We start from the raw sequence: 21,700 nt of genomic DNA, 5'->3' as shown, positions 1-21,700 counted from the left end.
GGAGTTCGAACCCACGACCCTGAGATTAAAAGTCTCATGTTCTACCGACTGAGCTAGCCGCGCCTGTTGAAACTGCATTTCATTGTCGCTGATTGCAGTCAGGTACCTGGTGGCTCCGGCCCGGTCACAACAGCATGTCTGAGCCGCATTTCTGCAAACTACGAAACAAGTTCTCCAGAAGCCCAAGGCGTATAAGGAACTCAAGCAGCAAAATCCCTTTCATTAACCACAGGGGTTCAGGCAATTTTCTGATCGCAAAACGCTTTCGTCCTTGTCAATATATCTTGTCTATTTCCCGGAGATTCCCGATTCTGTCTTTCTCTCTGGCTCTGTTTATTGTGTCTGTGGCCACCTGCGGGTTGATTTTGAAGGAATACCTGTGTTTGTGTCTGCTTGTTACGTTAAACAAATGAGGGCATGAGGCGCCTCTGTGCATGACACTGAGGAATCAGGAGAAGGCAGGAGGAATGAAACAGTGTTTGTGGAACGTGTGTATATAAAAACAGCGCCTTTTAGATTGTAGGACCTCGTGGCGCAACGGTAGCGCGTCTGACTCCAAATCAGGAGGCTGCGTGTTTAAATCACGTCGGGGTCACTGTTTTTCCGGGTAATTCCAGAATTATTGTTTTCTTTGCCGTTTCACAATAACCAGACACTTGCTCCAAACACTGTCTCACTCTTTCCCCAGTGTCAGGGAGAGAAGCGCCACAATTCCTCATTTATTTAATGTGACAAAACACAAGCACAGGTATTCGCTCAAAATCAACCTGCAGGTGGTCACACAGAATAAACAGAGCCAGAGAGACAGGCAGAATCGGGAAACACCGGCAAATAGACGAGAGATATTGACAAGGTGAGAAAGCGCTTTGCGATCAGAAAATTGCCTGAATCCCTGTGGTTAATGAAAGGGCTTTTGAAGCTTGATTTCCTTACACACCTTGGAATTCAGGTGAACCTGGTTCATGGGTTGCAGAACAAGTTAAACGCCTGGGTTAAACCAGAGGGAAGGAAATTCGACAGTTTAATGAGTTTGAAAGGAACATTTTTGACTTGTGCAGTTCGGTCAGAGAAATGCCAGTGAAAGGAAATCATTGCAGAAAGAGCGATTCTGTAGTGTCCCTTCTGTCTGAACAGTGCTTTCTCGATGCTCAATTCAGCAGAGGTTTCCGTAGTGTAGCGGTTATCACGTTCGCCTCACACGCGAAAGGTCCCCGGTTCGAGCCCGGGCGGAAACATTATCTTTCTGTGAAATAAATTTAACAGGTTTCTTGTGTCAGAAGCAACGAACAATTTAAAGCAGATTCCGAAAATGCACAGTGCGTAAATTCTGTTGGGTTTAAATCTTCGTCAATGAATAAACTTTCATAAATTTAAATTACACAACTTTCGACTGTCCCTTACTGTGAGCATTTATTTCATTCTGCAAAACAACGCTTTCGGTTAATGAATGTTGATTAAAACAATTAAACCACTAAACTACCAGAACACACATTAAAGAATTGATCACAATCGCTGATATTTCTTATCTTTTTTCTGGTGTTTTTTCAGCTCTTGGTCCTTTTCAGCTCCTGACTGCGGATATTCCTCTGATTAAACGTGAACAAACTGAAATATCTCGCAGCCCCGGCCTCGGTTAATACCAACAGATCTAAGCCGCATTTCAGGCCCGAAAACAAACCCATTAATTATTCGCTTCTCCCCAGCTCCAGAGCTCAGATTGATACTGCCCATCCCTGGAGCTGCAAGATAATAGGGACCCGGGACAAACCTCCCCATACACCGAGCACAAGCTCAGGAAAACCCCGGGGGAGATGATATCCCGGTCACTGAGCCTTCAACAGCATTGAACAAGCACCCGGACGGAAACGTTCTTCATGTGGAAGTGATGAGATGCAGAAATTAATGGAGCAAGTCAGGATGGCCGAGCGGTCTAAGGCGCTGCGTTCAGGTCGCAGTCTCCTTTGGAGGCTGTGGGTTCGAATCCCACTTCTGACAGTCTTTACTTTGAATTACCAAGCGGAACTCATTTATTTTCACACCACTGTCAAGCACTTTGGGACATCCCTTAAAAGTGGGATTCAGCAGTTCACCTGCTCCATTCACATAGAAACATAGAAGATAGGAGCAGGAGTAGGCCATTCGGCCCGTCGAGCCTGCTCCGCCATTTAATGAGATCATGGCTGATCATCCACATTCAGTACCCTGTCCCTGCTTTCTCCCCATATCCCGTTATCTCTTTAGCCTTAAGAAATATATCTAACTCCTTCTTGAATATATTTAATGAATTGGCCTCAACTGCCTTCTGTGGTACAGAATTCAACAGGTTCACCACTCTCTGGGTGAAGAAATTCCTCCTCATCTCAGCCCTAAGTGGCTTACCCCTTATCCTTAGACTGTGACCGCTGGTTCTGGATTCCCGCACCATCGGGATCATTCTTCCTGCATCTAGTGTGTCTAGTCCTGTTAGAATTTTGTAAGTTTCAATGAGATCCCCTCTCGTTCTTCTAAACTCTAGCGAATATAAGCCAAATCATCTCAATCTGTCTTCATACGTCATTCCTGCCATCCCATGTATCAGTCTGGTGAATCTTCGCTGCACTCCCTCCATGGCAAGAACATCCTTCCTCAGATAAGGTGACCAAAGCTGCACACAATACTCAAGGTATGGTCTCACCAAGGCCTTGTACAACTGCAGCAAGACATCCTTGCTCCTGTACTCGAAACCTCTCACTATAAAGGCCAACATTTGCCTTCTTAACCACCTGCTGCACCTGCATGCTTACCTTCAGCGATTGGTGTACACGGACACCCAGGTCTCATTGCAGTTCCCCTTTTCCCAATCTATTGACATTCTGATAATAAGCTGTCTTCCTGTTTTTGCCACCAAAGTTGATAACCTCACATTTATCCACATTATACTGCATCTGCCATGCTTCTGCTAAATCACCTAACCTGTCCATATCATACTGGAGTTTCTCTGCATCCTCCTCACAGCACACATGCCCACCCAGCTTTGTGTCGTCTGCAAACTTGGAGTTATTATATCTAGTTCAACCTTCTAGATCATTCATATATATTGTGAGTAGCTGGGGTCCTAGCACTTATCCCTGCCCTACCCCACGAGTAACTGCCTGCCACTTGGAAAAATACCCGTTTAGACATACTCTTTGCTTCCTGTCTGCCAACCAGTTCTCTATCCAAGTCAGTACCTTACCCCCGATCCCATGTGCTTTAACTTTGCACACCAATCTCTTATGTGGGACCTTATCGAAAGCCTTCTGAAAGTCCAAATACACCACATCCACTGTTTCTCCCTTATCTATTCTACCAGTTACATCCTCAAAAAATTTTAACATTTCCATCTGACCTGGTACTGAAAGTGGAGACGGTTCCACAGTGTAGCTGTTATCACGTTTGCGGAACCATTTGGTTGGAACTTGCTCCTTCTGCTTGTCCAGGGGCGAGATTGCTCTCCTGTGTGAGGAAATAACAACTAAGAACAAACGAATTAGGAGCTGGAGTAGCCCATATATTGTGTAAAATGAGATATGGGTAACAGTTAACAGTTAACATGCAAAGCACAAAACCTGCTGACAAGGGTGGTGCTGTTGCTGTTTGGTCAACCGACCGCTACCTAGCAGAAGCTGTACGCCAACTCTCCAACACCTCCTCCTACCTCCACCTGGACCATGACCCCACTACCGAATATCAAGTCACCATTTGCAAGACTGTCACTGACCTCGTATGAGAAGAGATTGAGTAATCTAGGACTGCAGTCTCTTGAATTCGAAAGAATGAGAGGGGATCTCATTAAGCATGCAAAATTATTACAGGGTTTGATCGGTTGGATGCTGGGAGAATGTTTCCCTTGGCTGGGAAGTCTAGAACCAGGGGCCACAGCCTCAGGATAAAGGTTAGGCCATTCAGGACTGAGAGGAGAAGAAATTTCTTCACACAGAGGGTGGTGAATCTTTGGAATTCTCTACCCCAGAGGGCTGTGGAGGCTCAGTCATTGCGTATGTTCAAAACAGAAGTCGGTAGATTTCTGACTGGTAAGGGCATCAAGAGATATGGCAATAGGGCCGGTGAATGGAATTGAGGCAGGAGATCAGCCATGAACTCATAGAATCCCCTACAGTTGCTTAAAAATCTGTTCCATTACCTCTTTTTTCCAGTTCTGACGAAAGGTTATCGACCTGAAACGTTAACTCTGTTTATCTCTTCGCAGAAGCTGCCTGACCTGCTGAGTATCTCCAGCATTTTCTGTTTCAATTCAGATTTCCAGCTTCTGCAGTATTTTCTCAGTTCGCATTTCTTTCATTGTGCAAAACAAGGTTATCGCTCAATTAATGACGCTTTGAAAGCAACATAAAAGTTTAACAAAATAAATACCGCCCAACGTGGGAGTTCGAACCCACGACCCTGAGATTAAAAGTCTCATGTTCTACCGACTGAGCTAGCCGCGCCTGTTGAAACTGCATTTCATTGTCGCTGATTGCAGTCAGGTACCTGGTGGCTCCGGCCCGGTCACAACAGCATGTTTGAGCCGCATTTCTGCAAACTACGAAACAAGTTCTCCAGAAGCCCAAGGCGTATAAGGAACTCAAGCAGCAATAATCCCTTTCATTAACCACAGGGGTTCAGGCAATTTTCTGATCGCAAAACGCTTTCGTCCTTGTCAATATATCTTGTCTATTTCCCGGAGATTCCCGATTCTGTCTTTCTCTCTGGCTCTGTTTATTGTGTCTGTGGCCACCTGCGGGTTGATTTTGAAGGAATACCTGTGTTTGTGTCTGCTTGTTACGTTAAACAAATGAGGGCATGAGACGCCTCTGTGCATGACACTGAGGAATCAGGAGAAGGTAGGAGGAATGAAACAGTGTTTGTGGAACGTGTGTATATAAAAACAGCGCGGTTTCGATTGTAGGACCTCATGGCGCAATGGTAGCGCGTCTGACTCAAGATCAGAAGGCTGCGTGTTCAAATCACGTCGGGGTCACTGTTTTTCCGGGTAATTCCAGAATTATTGTTTTCTTTGCCGTTTCACAATAACCAGTCACTTGCTCCAAACACTGTCTCCTCTTTCCCCAGTGTCAGGGAGAGAAGCGCCACAATTCCTCATTTATTTAATGTGACAAAACACAAGCACAGGTATTCGCTCAAAATCAACCTGCAGGTGGTCACACAGAATAAACAGAGCCAGAGAGACAGGCAGAATCGGGAAACACCGGCAAATAGACGAGAGATATTGACAAGGTGAGAAAGCGCTTTGCGATCAGAAAATTGCCTGTGTCCCTGTGGTTAATGAAAGGGCTTTTGAAGCTTGATTTCCTTACACACCTTGGAATTCAGGTGAATCTGGTTCATGGGTTGCAGAACAAGTTAAACGCCTGGGTTAAACCAGAGGGATGGAAATTCGACAGTTTAATGAGTTTGAAAGGAACATTTTTGACTTGTGCAGTTCGGTCAGAGAAATGCCAGTGAAAGGAAATCATTGCAGAAAGAGCCATTCTGTAGTGTCCCTTCTGTCTGAACAGTGCTTTCTCGATGCTCAATTCAGCAGAGGTTTCCGTAGTGTAGCGGTTATCACGTTCGCCTCACACGCGAAAGGTCCCCGGTTCGAGCCCGGGCGGAAACATTATCTTTCTGTGAAATAAATTTAACAGGTTTCTTGTGTCAGAAGCAACGAACAATTTAAAGCAGACTCCTAAAATACACAGTGCGTAAATTCTGTTGGGTTTAAATCTTCGTCAATGAATAAACTTTCACAAATTATTAAAGTTAAATTACACAACTTTCGACTGTCCCTTACTGTGAGCATTTATTTCATTCTGCAAAACAACGCTTTCGGTTAATGAATGTTGATTAAAACAATTAAACCACTAAACTACCAGAACACACATTAAAGAATTGATCACAATTGCTGATATTTCTTATCTTTTTTCTGGTGTTTTTTCAGCTCTTGGTCCTTTTCAGCTCCTGACTGCGGATATTCCTCTGATTAAACGTGAACAAACTGAAATATCTCGCAGCCCCGGCCTCGGTTAATACCAACAGATCTAAGCCGCATTTCAGGCCCGAAAACAAACCCATTAATTATTCGCTTCTCCCCAGCTCCAGAGCTCAGATTGATACTGCCCATCCCTGGAGCTGCAAGATAATAGGGACCCGGGACAAACCTCCCCATACACCGAGCACAAGCTCAGGAAAACCCCGGGGGAGATGATATCCCGGTCACTGAGCCTTCAACAGCATTGAACAAGCACCCGGACGGAAACGTTCTTCATGTGGAAGTGATGAGATGCAGAAATTAATGGAGCAAGTCAGGATGGCCGAGCGGTCTAAGGCGCTGCGTTCAGGTCGCAGTCTCCTTTGGAGGCTGTGGGTTCGAATCCCACTTCTGACAGTCTTTACTTTGAATTACCAAGCGGAACTCATTTATTTTCACACCACTGTCAAGCACTTTGGGACATCTCTTAAAAGTGGGATTCAGCAGTTCACCTGCTCCATTCACATAGAAACATAGAAGATAGGAGCAGGAGTAGGCCATTCGGCCCGTCGAGCCTGCTCCGCCATTTAATGAGATCATGGCTGATCATCCACATTCAGTACCCTGTCCCTGCTTTCTCCCCATATCCCGTTATCTCTTTAGCCTTAAGAAATATATCTAACTCCTTCTTGAATATATTTAATGAATTGGCCTCAACTGCCTTCTGTGGTACAGAATTCAACAGGTTCACCACTCTCTGGGTGAAGAAATTCCTCCTCATCTCAGCCCTAAGTGGCTTACCCCTTATCCTTAGACTGTGACCGCTGGTTCTGGATTCCCGCACCATCGGGATCATTCTTCCTGCATCTAGTGTGTCTAGTCCTGTTAGAATTTTGTAAGTTTCAATGAGATCCCCTCTCGTTCTTCTAAACTCTAGCGAATATAAGCCAAATCATCTCAATCTGTCTTCATACGTCATTCCTGCCATCCCATGTATCAGTCTGGTGAATCTTCGCTGCACTCCCTCCATGGCAAGAACATCCTTCCTCAGATAAGGTGACCAAAGCTGCACACAATACTCAAGGTATGGTCTCACCAAGGCCTTGTACAACTGCAGCAAGACATCCTTGCTCCTGTACTCGAAACCTCTCACTATAAAGGCCAACATTTGCCTTCTTAACCACCTGCTGCACCTGCATGCTTACCTTCAGCGATTGGTGTACACGGACACCCAGGTCTCATTGCAGTTCCCCTTTTCCCAATCTATTGACATTCTGATAATAAGCTGTCTTCCTGTTTTTGCCACCAAAGTTGATAACCTCACATTTATCCACATTATACTGCATCTGCCATGCTTCTGCTAAATCACCTAACCTGTCCATATCATACTGGAGTTTCTCTGCATCCTCCTCACAGCACACATGCCCACCCAGCTTTGTGTCGTCTGCAAACTTGGAGTTATTATATCTAGTTCAACCTTCTAGATCATTCATATATATTGTGAGTAGCTGGGGTCCTAGCACTTATCCCTGCCCTACCCCACGAGTAACTGCCTGCCACTTGGAAAAATACCCGTTTAGACATACTCTTTGCTTCCTGTCTGCCAACCAGTTCTCTATCCAAGTCAGTACCTTACCCCCGATCCCATGTGCTTTAACTTTGCACACCAATCTCTTATGTGGGACCTTATCGAAAGCCTTCTGAAAGTCCAAATACACCACATCCACTGTTTCTCCCTTATCTATTCTACCAGTTACATCCTCAAAAAATTTTAACATTTCCATCTGACCTGGTACTGAAAGTGGAGACGGTTCCACAGTGTAGCTGTTATCACGTTTGCGGAACCATTTGGTTGGAACTTGCTCCTTCTGCTTGTCCAGGGGCGAGATTGCTCTCCTGTGTGAGGAAATAACAACTAAGAACAAACGAATTAGGAGCTGGAGTAGCCCATATATTGTGTAAAATGAGATATGGGTAACAGTTAACAGTTAACATGCAAAGCACAAAACCTGCTGACAAGGGTGGTGCTGTTGCTGTTTGGTCAACCGACCGCTACCTAGCAGAAGCTGTACGCCAACTCTCCAACACCTCCTCCTACCTCCACCTGGACCATGACCCCACTACCGAATATCAAGTCACCATTTGCAAGACTGTCACTGACCTCGTATGAGAAGAGATTGAGTAATCTAGGACTGCAGTCTCTTGAATTCGAAAGAATGAGAGGGGATCTCATTAAGCATGCAAAATTATTACAGGGTTTGATCGGTTGGATGCTGGGAGAATGTTTCCCTTGGCTGGGAAGTCTAGAACCAGGGGCCACAGCCTCAGGATAAAGGTTAGGCCATTCAGGACTGAGAGGAGAAGAAATTTCTTCACACAGAGGGTGGTGAATCTTTGGAATTCTCTACCCCAGAGGGCTGTGGAGGCTCAGTCATTGCGTATGTTCAAAACAGAAGTCGGTAGATTTCTGACTGGTAAGGGCATCAAGAGATATGGCAATAGGGCCGGTGAATGGAATTGAGGCAGGAGATCAGCCATGAACTCATAGAATCCCCTACAGTTGCTTAAAAATCTGTTCCATTACCTCTTTTTTCCAGTTCTGACGAAAGGTTATCGACCTGAAACGTTAACTCTGTTTATCTCTTCGCAGAAGCTGCCTGACCTGCTGAGTATCTCCAGCATTTTCTGTTTCAATTCAGATTTCCAGCTTCTGCAGTATTTTCTCAGTTCGCATTTCTTTCATTGTGCAAAACAAGGTTATCGCTCAATTAATGACGCTTTGAAAGCAACATAAAAGTTTAACAAAATAAATACCGCCCAACGTGGGAGTTCGAACCCACGACCCTGAGATTAAAAGTCTCATGTTCTACCGACTGAGCTAGCCGCGCCTGTTGAAACTGCATTTCATTGTCGCTGATTGCAGTCAGGTACCTGGTGGCTCCGGCCCGGTCACAACAGCATGTTTGAGCCGCATTTCTGCAAACTACGAAACAAGTTCTCCAGAAGCCCAAGGCGTATAAGGAACTCAAGCAGCAATAATCCCTTTCATTAACCACAGGGGTTCAGGCAATTTTCTGATCGCAAAACGCTTTCGTCCTTGTCAATATATCTTGTCTATTTCCCGGAGATTCCCGATTCTGTCTTTCTCTCTGGCTCTGTTTATTGTGTCTGTGGCCACCTGCGGGTTGATTTTGAAGGAATACCTGTGTTTGTGTCTGCTTGTTACGTTAAACAAATGAGGGCATGAGACGCCTCTGTGCATGACACTGAGGAATCAGGAGAAGGTAGGAGGAATGAAACAGTGTTTGTGGAACGTGTGTATATAAAAACAGCGCGGTTTCGATTGTAGGACCTCATGGCGCAATGGTAGCGCGTCTGACTCAAGATCAGAAGGCTGCGTGTTCAAATCACGTCGGGGTCACTGTTTTTCCGGGTAATTCCAGAATTATTGTTTTCTTTGCCGTTTCACAATAACCAGTCACTTGCTCCAAACACTGTCTCCTCTTTCCCCAGTGTCAGGGAGAGAAGCGCCACAATTCCTCATTTATTTAATGTGACAAAACACAAGCACAGGTATTCGCTCAAAATCAACCTGCAGGTGGTCACACAGAATAAACAGAGCCAGAGAGACAGGCAGAATCGGGAAACACCGGCAAATAGACGAGAGATATTGACAAGGTGAGAAAGCGCTTTGCGATCAGAAAATTGCCTGTGTCCCTGTGGTTAATGAAAGGGCTTTTGAAGCTTGATTTCCTTACACACCTTGGAATTCAGGTGAACCTGGTTCATGGGTTGCAGAACAAGTTAAACGCCTGGGTTAAACCAGAGGGATGGAAATTCGACAGTTTAATGAGTTTGAAAGGAACATTTTTGACTTGTGCAGTTCGGTCAGAGAAATGCCAGTGAAAGGAAATCATTGCAGAAAGAGCGATTCTGTAGTGTCCCTTCTGTCTGAACAGTGCTTTCTCGATGCTTAATTCAGCAGAGGTTTCCGTAGTGTAGCGGTTATCACGTTCGCCTCACACGCGAAAGGTCCCCGGTTCGAGCCCGGGCGGAAACATTATCTTTCTGTGAAATAAATTTAACAGGTTTCTTGTGTCAGAAGCAACGAACAATTTAAAGCAGACTCCTAAAATACACAGTGCGTAAATTCTGTTGGGTTTAAATCTTCGTCAATGAATAAACTTTCACAAATTATTAAAGTTAAATTACACAACTTTCGACTGTCCCTTACTGTGAGCATTTATTTCATTCTGCAAAACAACGCTTTCGGTTAATGAATGTTGATTAAAACAATTAAACCACTAAACTACCAGAACACACATTAAAGAATTGATCACAATTGCTGATATTTCTTATCTTTTTTCTGGTGTTTTTTCAGCTCTTGGTCCTTTTCAGCTCCTGACTGCGGATATTCCTCTGATTAAACGTGAACAAACTGAAATATCTCGCAGCCCCGGCCTCGGTTAATACCAACAGATCTAAGCCGCATTTCAGGCCCGAAAACAAACCCATTAATTATTCGCTTCTCCCCAGCTCCAGAGCTCAGATTGATACTGCCCATCCCTGGAGCTGCAAGATAATAGGGACCCGGGACAAACCTCCCCATACACCGAGCACAAGCTCAGGAAAACCCCGGGGGAGATGATATCCCGGTCACTGAGCCTTCAACAGCATTGAACAAGCACCCGGACGGAAACGTTCTTCATGTGGAAGTGATGAGATGCAGAAATTAATGGAGCAAGTCAGGATGGCCGAGCGGTCTAAGGCGCTGCGTTCAGGTCGCAGTCTCCTTTGGAGGCTGTGGGTTCGAATCCCACTTCTGACAGTCTTTACTTTGAATTACCAAGCGGAACTCATTTATTTTCACACCACTGTCAAGCACTTTGGGACATCCCTTAAAAGTGGGATTCAGCAGTTCACCTGCTCCATTCACATAGAAACATAGAAGATAGGAGCAGGAGTAGGCTATTCGGCCCGTCGAGCCTGCTCCGCCATTTAATGAGATCATGGCTGATCATCCACATTCAGTACCCTGTCCCTGCTTTCTCCCCATATCCCGTTATCTCTTTAGCCTTAAGAAATATATCTAACTCCTTCTTGAATATATTTAATGAATTGGCCTCAACTGCCTTCTGTGGTACAGAATTCAACAGGTTCACCACTCTCTGGGTGAAGAAATTCCTCCTCATCTCAGCCCTAAGTGGCTTACCCCTTATCCTTAGACTGTGACCCCTGGTTCTGGATTCCCGCACCATCGGGATCATTCTTCCTGCATCTAGTGTGTCTAGTCCTGTTAGAATTTTGTAAGTTTCAATGAGATCCCCTCTCGTTCTTCTAAACTCTAGCGAATATAAGCCAAATCATCTCAATCTGTCTTCATACGTCATTCCTGCCATCCCATGTATCAGTCTGGTGAATCTTCGCTGCACTCCCTCCATGGCAAGAACATCCTTCCTCAGATAAGGTGACCAAAGCTGCGCACAATACTCAAGGTATGGTCTCACCAAGGCCTTGTACAACTGCAGCAAGACATCCTTGCTCCTGTACTCGAAACCTCTCACTATAAAGGCCAACATTTGCCTTCTTAACCACCTGCTGCACCTGCATGCTTACCTTCAGCGATTGGTGTACACGGACACCCAGGTCTCATTGCAGTTCCCCTTTTCCCAATCTATTGACATTCTGATAATAAGCTGTCTTCCTGTTTTTGCCACCAAAGTTGATAACCTCACATTTATCCACATTATACTGCATCTGCCATGCTTCTGCTAAATCACCTAACCTGTCCATATCATACTGGAGTTTCTCTGCATCCTCCTCACAGCACACATGCCCACCCAGCTTTGTGTCGTCTGCAAACTTGGAGTTATTATATCTAGTTCAACCTTCTAGATCATTCATATATATTGTGAGTAGCTGGGGTCCTAGCACTTATCCCTGCCCTACCCCACGAGTAACTGCCTGCCACTTGGAAAAATACCCGTTTAGACATACTCTTTGCTTCCTGTCTGCCAACCAGTTCTCTATCCAAGTCAGTACCTTACCCCCGATCCCATGTGCTTTAACTTTGCACACCAATCTCTTATGTGGGACCTTATCGAAAGCCTTCTGAAAGTCCAAATACACCACATCCACTGTTTCTCCCTTATCTATTCTACCAGTTACATCCTCAAAAAATTTTAACATTTCCATCTGACCTGGTACTGAAAGTGGAGACGGTTCCACAGTGTAGCTGTTATCACGTTTGCGGAACCATTTGGTTGGAACTTGCTCCTTCTGCTTGTCCAGGGGCGAGATTGCTCTCCTGTGTGAGGAAATAACAACTAAGAACAAACGAATTAGGAGCTGGAGTAGCCCATATATTGTGTAAAATGAGATATGGGTAACAGTTAACAGTTAACATGCAAAGCACAAAACCTGCTGACAAGGGTGGTGCTGTTGCTGTTTGGTCAACCGACCGCTACCTAGCAGAAGCTGTACGCCAACTCTCCAACACCTCTTCCTACCTCCACCTGGACCATGACCCCACTACCGAATATCAAGTCACCATTTGCAAGACTGTCACTGACCTCGTATGAGAAGAGATTGAGTAAACTAGGACTGCAGTCTCTTGAATTCGGAAGAATGAGAGGGGATCTCATTAAGCATGCAAAATTATTACAGGGTTTGATCGGTTGGATGCTGGGAGAATGTTTCCCTTGGCTGGGAAGTCTAGAACCAGGGGCCACAGCCTCAGGATAAAGGTTAGGCCATTCAGGACTGAGAGGAGAAGAAATTTCTTCACACAGAGGGTGGTGAATCTTTGGAATTCTCTACCCCAGAGGGCTGTGGAGGCTCAGTCATTGCGTATGTTCAAAACAGAAGTCGGTAGATTTCTGACTGGTAAGGGCATCAAGAGATATGGCAATAGGGCCGGTGAATGGAATTGAGGCAGGAGATCAGCCATGAACTCATAGAATCCCCTACAGTTGCTTAAAAATCTGTTCCATTACCTCTTTTTTCCAGTTCTGACGAAAGGTTATCGACCTGAAACGTTAACTCTGTTTATCTCTTCGCAGAAGCTGCCTGACCTGCTGAGTATCTCCAGTATTTTCTGTTTCAATTCAGATTTCCAGCTTCTGCAGTATTTTCTCAGTTCGCATTTCTTTCATTGTGCAAAACAAGGTTATCGCTCAATTAATGACGCTTTGAAAGCAACATAAAAGTTTAACAAAATAAATACCGCTCAACCTGGGAGCTCGAACCCACGACCCTGAAATTAAGAGTCTCATGCTTTACAGACTGAGCTAGCCGGGCCTGTTAAAACTCCATTTCATTGTCGCTGATTGCAGTCAGGTACCTGGTGGCTCCGGCCCGGTCACAACAGCATGTCTGAGCCGCATTTCTGCAAACTACGAAACAAGTTCTCCAGAAGCCCAAGGCGTATAAGGAACTCAAGCAGCAATAATCCCTTTCATTAACCACAGGGGTTCAGGCAATTTTCTGATCGCAAAACGCTTTAGTCCTTGTCAATATATCTTGTCTATTTCCCGGAGATTCCCGATTCTGTCTTTCTCTCTGGCTCTGTTTATTGTGTCTGTGGCCACCTGCGGGTTGATTTTGAAGGAATACCTGTGTTTGTGTCTGCTTGTTACGTTAAACAAATGAGGGCATCAGGCGCCTCTGTGCATGACACTGAGGAATCAGCAGAAGGCAGGAGGAATGAAACAGTGTTTGTGGAACGTGTGTATATAAAAACAGCGCGGTTTAGATTGTAGGACCTCGTGGCGCAACGGTAGCGCGTCTGACTCCAGATCAGAAGGCTGCGTGTTCAAATCACGTCGGGGTCACTGTTTTTCCGGGTAATTCCAGAATTATTGTTTTCTTTGCCGTTTCACAATAACCAGACACTTGCTCCAAACACTGTCTCACTCTTTCCCCAGTGTCAGGGAGAGAAGCGCCACAATTCCTCATTTATTTAATGTGACAAAACACAAGCACAGGTATTCGCTCAAAATCAACCTGCAGGTGGTCACACAGAATAAACAGAGCCAGAGAGACAGGCAGAATCGGGAAACACCGGCAAATAGACGAGAGCTATTGACAAGGTGAGAAAGCGCTTTGCGATCAGAAAATTGCCTGAATCTCTGTAGTTAATGAAAGGGCTTTTGATGCTTGATTTCCTTACACAACTTGGAATTCAGGTGAACCTGGTTCATGGGTTGCAGAACAAGTTAAACGCCTGGGTTAAACCAGAGGGAAGGAAATTCGACAGTTTAATGAGTTTGAAAGGAACATTTTTGACTTGTGCAGTTCGGTCAGTGAAAGGAAATCATTGCAGAAAGAGCGATTCTGTAGTGTCCCTTCTGTCTGAACAGTGCTTTCTCGATGCTTAATTCAGCAGAGGTTTCCGTAGTGTAGCGGTTATCACGTTCGCCTCACACGCGAAAGGTCCCCGGTTCGAGCCCGGGCGGAAACATTATTTTTCTGTGAAATAAATTTAACAGGTTTCTTGTGTCAGAAGCAACGAACAATTTAAAGCAGACTCCTAAAATACACAGTGCGTAAATTCTGATAGGGTATAAATCTTCGTCAATGAATAAACTTTCACAAATTATTAAAGTTAAATTACTCAAATTTCGACTGTCCCTTACTGTGAGCATTTATTTCATTCTGCAAAACAACGCTTTCGGTTAATGAATGTTGATTAAAACAATTAAACCACTAAACTACCAGAACACACATTAAAGAGTTGATCACAATTGCTGATATTTCTTATCTTTTTTCTGGTGTTTTTTCAGCTCTTGGTCCTTTTCAGCTCCTGACTGCGGATATTCCTCTGATTAAACGTGAACAAACTGAAATATCTCGCAGCCCCGGCCTCGGTTAATACCAACAGATCGAAGCCGCATTTCAGGCCCGAAAACAAACCCATTAATTATTCGCTTCTCCCCAGCTCCAGAGCTCAGATTGATACTGCCCATCCCTGGAGCTGCAAGATAATAGGGACCCGGGACAAACCTCCCCATACACCGAGCACAAGCTCAGGAAAACCCCGGGGGAGATGATATCCCGGTCACTGAGCCTTCAACAGCATTAAACAAGCACCCGGTTGGAAACGTTCTTCATGTGGAAGTGATGAGATGCAGGAACTAATGAAGCAAGTCAGGATGGCCGAGCGGTCTAAGGCGCTGCGTTCAGGTCGCAATCTCCTCTGGCGGCGTGGGTTCGAATCCCACTTCTGACAGTCTTTACTTTGAATTACCAAGCGGAACTCATTTATTTTCACACCACTGTCAAGCACTTTGGGACATCCCTTAAAAGTGGGATTCAGCAGTTCAACTGCTCCATTCACATATGAAACATAGAAGATAGGAGCAGGAGTAGGCCATTCGGCCCGTCGAGCCTGCTCCGCCATTTAATGAGATCATGGCTGATCATCCACATTCAGTACCCTGTCCCTGCTTTCTCCCCATATCCCGTTATCTCTTTAGCCTTAAGAAATATATCTAACTCCTTCTTGAATATATTTAATGAATTGGCCTCAACTGCCTTCTGTGGTACAGAATTCAACAGGTTCACCACTCTCTGGGTGAAGAAATTCCTCCTCATCTCAGCCCTAAGCGGCTTACCCCTTATCCTTAGACTGTGACCGCTGGTTCTGGATTCCCGCACCATCGGGATCATTCTTCCTGCATCTAGTGTGTCTAGTCCTGTAGGAATTTTTTAAGTTTCAATGAGATCCCCTCTCGTTCTTCTAAACTCCAGCGAATATAAGCCAAATCATCTCAATCTGTCTTCATACGTCATTCCTGCCATCCCATGTATCAGTCTGGTGAATCTTCGCTGCACTCCCTCCATGGCAAGAACATCCTTCCTCAGATAAGGTGACCAAAGCTGCACACAATACTCAAGGTATGGTCTCACCAAGGCCTTGTACAACTGCAGCAAGACATCCTTGCTCCTGTACTCGAAACCTCTCACTATAAAGGCCAACATTTGCCTTCTTAACCACCTGCTGCACCTGCATGCTTACCTTCAGCGATTGGAGTACACGGACACCCAGGTCTCATTGCAGTTCCCCTTTTCCCAATCTATTGACATTCTGATAATAAGCTGTCTTCCTGTTTTTGCCACCAAAGTTGATAACCTCACATTTATCCACATTACACTGCATCTGCCATGCTTCTGCTAAATCACCTAACCTGTCCATATCATACTGGAGTTTCTCTGCATCCTCCTCACAGCACACATGCCCACCCAGCTTTGTGTCGTCTGCAAACTTGGAGTTATTATATCAATTTCAACCTTCTAGATCATTAATATATATTGTGAGTAGCTGGGGTCCTAGCACTTATCCCTGCCTACCCCACGAGTAACTGCCTGCCACTTGGAAAAATACCCGTTTAGACATACTCTTTGCTTCCTGTCTGCCAACCAGTTCTCTATCCAAGTCAGTACCTTACCCCCGATCCCATGTGCTTTAACTTTGCACACCAATCTCTTATGTGGGACCTTATCGAAAGCCTTCTGAATGTCCAAATACACCACATCCACTGGTTCTCCCTTATCTATTCTACCAGTTACATCCTCAAAAAATTTTAACATTTCCATCTGACCTGGTACTGAAAGTGGAGACGGTTCCACAGTGTAGCTGTTATCACGTTTGCGGAACCATTTGGTTGGAACTTGCTCCTTCTGCTTGTCCAGGGGCGAGATTGCTCTCCTGTGTGAGGAAATAACAACTAAGAACAAACGAATTAGGAGCTGGAGTAGCCCATATATTGTGTAAAATGAGATATGGGTAACAGTTAACAGTTAACATGCAAAGCACAAAACCTGCTGACAAGGGTGGTGCTGTTGCTGTTTGGTGAACCGACCGCTACCTAGCAGAAGCTGTACGCCAACTCTCCAACACCTCCTCCTACCTCCACCTGGACCATGACCCCACTACCGAATATCAAGTCACCATTTGCAAGACTGTCACTGACCTCGTATGAGAAGAGATTCAGTAAACTAGGACTGCAGTCTCTTGAATTCGGAAGAATGAGAGGGGATCTCATTAAGCATGCAAAATTATTACAGGGTTTGATCGGTTGGATGCTGGGAGAATGTTTCCCTTGGCTGGGAAGTCTAGAACCAGGGGCCACAGCCTCAGGATAAAGGTTAGGCCATTCAGGACTGAGAGGAGAAGAAATTTCTTCACACAGAGGGTGGTGAATCTTTGGAATTCTCTACCCCAGTGGGCTGTGGAGGCTCAGTCATTGCGTATGTTCAAAACAGAAGTCGGTAGATTTCTGACTGGTAAGGGCATCAAGAGATACGGCAATAGGGCCGGTGAATGGAATTGAGGCAGGAGATCAGCCATGATCTCATAGAATCCCCTACAGTTGCTTAAAAATCTGTTCCATTACCTCTTTTTTCCAGTTCTGACGAAAGGTTATCGACCTGAAACGTTAACTCTGTTTATCTCTTCGCAGAAGCTGCCTGACCTGCTGAGTATCTCCAGCATTTTCTGTTTCAATTCAGATTTCCAGCTTGAGTTATCGCTCAATTAATGACGCTTTGAAAGCAACATAAAAGTTTAACAAAATAAATACCGCTCAACCTGGGAGCTCGAACCCACGACCCTGAGATTAAGAGTCTCATGCTTTACCGACTGAGCTAGCCGGGCCTGTTAAAACTCCATTTCATTGTCGCTGATTGCAGTCAGGTACCTGGTGGCTCCGGCCCGGTCACAACAGCATGTCTGAGCCGCATTTCTGCAAACTACGAAACAAGTTCTCCAGAAGCCCAAGGCGTATAAGGAACTCAAGCAGCAATAATCCCTTTCATTAACCACAGGGGTTCAGGCAATTTTCTGATCGCAAAACGCTTTAGTCCTTGTCAATATATCTTGTCTATTTCCCGGAGATTCCCGATTCTGTCTTTCTCTCTGGCTCTGTTTATTGTGTCTGTGGCCACCTGCGGGTTGATTTTGAAGGAATACCTGTGTTTGTGTCTGCTTGTTACGTTAAACAAATGAGGTCATGAGGCGCCTCTGTGCATGACACTGAGGAATCAGGAGAAGGCAGGAGGAATGAAACAGTGTTTGTGGAACGTGTGTATATAAAAACAGCGCGGTTTAGATTGTAGGACCTCGTGGCGCAACGGTAGTGCGTCTGACTCCAGATCAGAAGGCTGCGTGTTCAAATCTGGTCGGGGTCACTGTTTTTCCGGGTAATTCCAGAATTATTGTTTTCTTTGCCGTTTCACAATAACCAGACACTTGCTCCAAACACTGTCTCACTCTTTCCCCAGTGTCAGGGAGAGAAGCGCCACAATTCCTCATTTATTTAATGTGACAAAACACAAGCACAGGTATTCGCTCAAAATCAACCTGCAGGTGGTCACACAGAATAAACAGAGCCAGAGAGACGGGCAGAATCGGGAAACACCGGCAAATAGACGAGAGATATTGACAAGGTGAGAAAGCGCTTTGCGATCAGAAAATTGCCTGAATCCCTGTGGTTAATGAAAGGGCTTTTGATGCTTGATTTCCTTACACACCTTGGAATTCAGGTGAACCTGGTTCATGGGTTGCAGAACAAGTTAAACGCCTGGGTTAAACCAGAGGGAAGGAAATTCGACAGTTTAATGAGTTTGAAAGGAACATTTTTGACTTGTGCAGTTCGGTCAGAGAAATGCCAGTGAAAGGAAATCATTGCAGAAAGAGCGATTCTGTAGTGTCCCTTCTGTCTGAACAGTGCTTTCTCGATGCTCAATTCAGCAGAGGTTTCCGTAGTGTAGTTTCTCAGCATCCTCCTCACAGCACACATGCCCACCCAGCTTTGTGTCGTCTGCAGACTTGGAGTTATTATATCAATTTCAACCTTCTAGATCATTAATATATATTGTGAGTAGCTGGGGTCCTAGCACTTATCCCTGCCTACCCCACGAGTAACTGCCTGCCACTTGGAAAAATACCCGTTTAGACATACTCTTTGCTTCCTGTCTGCCAACCAGTTCTCTATCCAAGTCAGTACCTTACCCCCGATCCCATGTGCTTTAACTTTGCACACCAATCTCTTATGTGGGACCTTATCGAAAGCCTTCTGAAAGTCCAAATACACCACATCCACTGGTTCTCCCTTATCTATTCTACCAGTTACATCCTCAAAAAATTTTAACATTTCCATCTGACCTGGTACTGAAAGTGGAGACGGTTCCACAGTGTAGCTGTTATCACGTTTGCGGAACCATTTGGTTGGAACTTGCTCCTTCTGTTTGTCCAGGGGCGAGATTGCTCTCCTGTGTGAGGAAATAACAACTAAGAACAAACGAATTAGGAGCTGGAGTAGCCCATATATTGTGTAAAATGAGATATGGGTAACAGTTAACAGTTAACATGCAAAGCACAAAACCTGCTGACAAGGGTGGTGCTGTTGCTGTTTGGTGAACCGACCGCTACCTAGCAGAAGCTGTACGCCAACTCTCCAACACCTCCTCCTACCTCCACCTGGACCATGACCCCACTACCGAATATCAAGTCACCATTTGCAAGACTGTCACTGACCTCGTATGAGAAGAGATTGAGTAAACTAGGACTGCAGTCTCTTGAATTCGGAAGAATGAGAGGGGATCTCATTAAGCATGCTAAATTATTACAGGGTTTGATCGGTTGGATGCTGGGAGAATGTTTCCCTTGGCTGGGAAGTCTAGAACCAGGGGCCACAGCCTCAGGATAAAGGTTAGGCCATTCAGGACTGAGAGGAGAAGAAATTTCTTCACACAGAGGGTGGTGAATCTTTGGAATTCTCTACCCCAGAGGGCAGTGGAGGCTCAGTCATTGCGTATGTTCAAAACAGAAGTCGGTAGATTTCTGACTGGTAAGGGCATCAAGAGATACGGCAATAGGGCCGGTGAATGGAATTGAGGCAGGAGATCAGCCATGATCTCATAGAATCCCCTACAGTTGCTTAAAAATCTGTTCCATTACCTCTTTTTTCCAGTTCTGACGAAAGGTTATCGACCTGAAACGTTAACTCTGTTTATCTCTTCGCAGAAGCTGCCTGACCTGCTGAGTATCTCCAGCATTTTCTGTTTCAATTCAGATTTCCAGCTTCTGCAGTATTTTCTCAGTTCGCATTTCTTTCATTGTGCAAAACAAGGTTATCGCTCAATTAATGACGCTTTGAAAGCAACATAAAAGTTTAACAAAATAAATACCGCTTAACCTGGGAGCTCGAACCCACGACCCTGAAATTAAGAGTCTCATGCTTTACCGACTGAGCTAGCCGGGCCTGTTAAAACTGCATTTCATTGTCGCTGATTGCAGTCAGGTACCTGGTGGCTCCGGCCCGGTCACAACAGCATGTCTGAGCCGCATTTCTGCAAACTACGAAACAAGTTCTCCAGAAGCCCAAGGCGTATAAGGAACTCAAGCAGCAATAATCCCTTTCATTAACCACAGGGGTTCAGGCAATTTTCTGATCGCAAAACGCTTTATTCCTTGTCAATATATCTTGTCTATTTCCCGGAGATTCCCGATTCTGTCTTTCTCTCTGGCTCTGTTTATTGTGTCTGTGGCCACCTGCGGGTTGATTTTGAAGGAATACCTGTGTTTGTGTCTGCTTGTTACGTTAAACAAATGAGGGCATCAGGCGCCTCTGTGCATGACACTGAGGAATCAGCAGAAGGCAGGAGGAATGAAACAGTGTTTGTGGAACGTGTGTATATAAAAACAGCGCGGTTTAGATTGTAGGACCTCGTGGCGCAACGGTAGCGCGTCTGACTCTAGATCAGAAGGCTGCGTGTTCAAATCACGTCGGGGTCACTGTTTTTCCGGGTAATTCCAGAATTATTGTTTTCTTTGCCGTTTCACAATAACCAGACACTTGCTCCAAACACTGTCTCACTCTTTCCCCAGTGTCAGGGAGAGAAGCGCCACAATTCCTCATTTATTTAATGTGACAAAACACAAGCACAGGTATTCGCTCAAAATCAACCTGCAGGTGGTCACACAGAATAAACAGAGCCAGAGAGACAGGCAGAATCGGGAAACACCGGCAAATAGACGAGAGCTATTGACAAGGTGAGAAAGCGCTTTGCGATCAGAAAATTGCCTGAATCTCTGTAGTTAATGAAAGGGCTTTTGATGCTTGATTTCCTTACACAACTTGGAATTCAGGTGAACCTGGTTCATGGGTTGCAGAACAAGTTAAACGCCTGGGTTAAACCAGAGGGAAGGAAATTCGACAGTTTAATGAGTTTGAAAGGAACATTTTTGACTTGTGCAGTTCGGTCAGTGAAAGGAAATCATTGCAGAAAGAGCGATTCTGTAGTGTCCCTTCTGTCTGAACAGTGCTTTCTCGATGCTCAATTCAGCAGAGGTTTCCGTAGTGTAGCGGTTATCACGTTCGCCTCACACGCGAAAGGTCCCCGGTTCGAGCCCGGGCGGAAACATTATTTTTCTGTGAAATAAATTTAACAGGTTTCTTGTGTCAGAAGCAACGAACAATTTAAAGCAGACTCCTAAAATACACAGTGCGTAAATTCTGATAGGGTATAAATCTTCGTCAATGAATAAACTTTCACAAATTATTAAAGTTAAATTACTCAAATTTCGACTGTCCCTTACTGTGAGCATTTATTTCATTCTGCAAAACAACGCTTTCGGTTAATGAATGTTGATTAAAACAATTAAACCACTAAACTACCAGAACACACATTAAAGAGTTGATCACAATT

At 44.9% G+C, this 21,700-nt stretch overlaps 14 non-coding genes across 14 annotated transcripts; 13 read left to right on the top strand and 1 right to left on the bottom strand.

The window, feature by feature from the left end:
• Window positions 1-523: 523 nt before the first annotated feature.
• On the top strand, window positions 524-595 carry trnaw-cca (transfer RNA tryptophan (anticodon CCA)). The gene has a single exon. It is a non-coding gene; the product is annotated as a tRNA-Trp (tRNA).
• A 567-nt stretch (window positions 596-1,162) lies between these two features.
• trnav-cac (transfer RNA valine (anticodon CAC)) lies at window positions 1,163-1,235 on the top strand. Its single transcript has one exon. It is a non-coding gene; the product is annotated as a tRNA-Val (tRNA).
• A 676-nt stretch (window positions 1,236-1,911) lies between these two features.
• Window positions 1,912-1,995, top strand: trnal-cag (transfer RNA leucine (anticodon CAG)). Its single transcript has one exon. It is a non-coding gene; the product is annotated as a tRNA-Leu (tRNA).
• A 2,932-nt stretch (window positions 1,996-4,927) lies between these two features.
• On the top strand, window positions 4,928-4,999 carry trnal-caa (transfer RNA leucine (anticodon CAA)). The gene has a single exon. It is a non-coding gene; the product is annotated as a tRNA-Leu (tRNA).
• Window positions 5,000-5,565: 566 nt separating this feature from the next.
• Window positions 5,566-5,638, top strand: trnav-cac (transfer RNA valine (anticodon CAC)). The gene has a single exon. It is a non-coding gene; the product is annotated as a tRNA-Val (tRNA).
• A 684-nt stretch (window positions 5,639-6,322) lies between these two features.
• On the top strand, window positions 6,323-6,406 carry trnal-cag (transfer RNA leucine (anticodon CAG)). Its single transcript has one exon. It is a non-coding gene; the product is annotated as a tRNA-Leu (tRNA).
• Window positions 6,407-9,338: 2,932 nt separating this feature from the next.
• Window positions 9,339-9,410, top strand: trnal-caa (transfer RNA leucine (anticodon CAA)). The gene has a single exon. It is a non-coding gene; the product is annotated as a tRNA-Leu (tRNA).
• Window positions 9,411-9,976: 566 nt separating this feature from the next.
• trnav-cac (transfer RNA valine (anticodon CAC)) lies at window positions 9,977-10,049 on the top strand. The gene has a single exon. It is a non-coding gene; the product is annotated as a tRNA-Val (tRNA).
• A 684-nt stretch (window positions 10,050-10,733) lies between these two features.
• Window positions 10,734-10,817, top strand: trnal-cag (transfer RNA leucine (anticodon CAG)). Its single transcript has one exon. It is a non-coding gene; the product is annotated as a tRNA-Leu (tRNA).
• A 2,932-nt stretch (window positions 10,818-13,749) lies between these two features.
• trnaw-cca (transfer RNA tryptophan (anticodon CCA)) lies at window positions 13,750-13,821 on the top strand. The gene has a single exon. It is a non-coding gene; the product is annotated as a tRNA-Trp (tRNA).
• A 556-nt stretch (window positions 13,822-14,377) lies between these two features.
• On the top strand, window positions 14,378-14,450 carry trnav-cac (transfer RNA valine (anticodon CAC)). The gene has a single exon. It is a non-coding gene; the product is annotated as a tRNA-Val (tRNA).
• A 685-nt stretch (window positions 14,451-15,135) lies between these two features.
• On the top strand, window positions 15,136-15,218 carry trnal-cag (transfer RNA leucine (anticodon CAG)). The gene has a single exon. It is a non-coding gene; the product is annotated as a tRNA-Leu (tRNA).
• Window positions 15,219-17,571: 2,353 nt separating this feature from the next.
• trnak-cuu (transfer RNA lysine (anticodon CUU)) lies at window positions 17,572-17,645 on the bottom strand. Its single transcript has one exon. It is a non-coding gene; the product is annotated as a tRNA-Lys (tRNA).
• A 3,697-nt stretch (window positions 17,646-21,342) lies between these two features.
• Window positions 21,343-21,415, top strand: trnav-cac (transfer RNA valine (anticodon CAC)). The gene has a single exon. It is a non-coding gene; the product is annotated as a tRNA-Val (tRNA).
• The last annotated feature ends 285 nt before the right edge of the window (window positions 21,416-21,700 follow it).

The sequence above is a fragment of the Somniosus microcephalus genome, unplaced genomic scaffold (genome assembly GCF_052327205.1).
Source record: "Somniosus microcephalus isolate GS21.2 unplaced genomic scaffold, FLI_Smic_1.0 unresolved_chr4, whole genome shotgun sequence".
Classification (NCBI taxonomy): domain Eukaryota; kingdom Metazoa; phylum Chordata; class Chondrichthyes; order Squaliformes; family Somniosidae; genus Somniosus; species Somniosus microcephalus.
The sequence above is the reverse complement of the archived record's forward strand: the minus strand, read 5'-3'. Positions and strand labels throughout refer to the sequence as shown.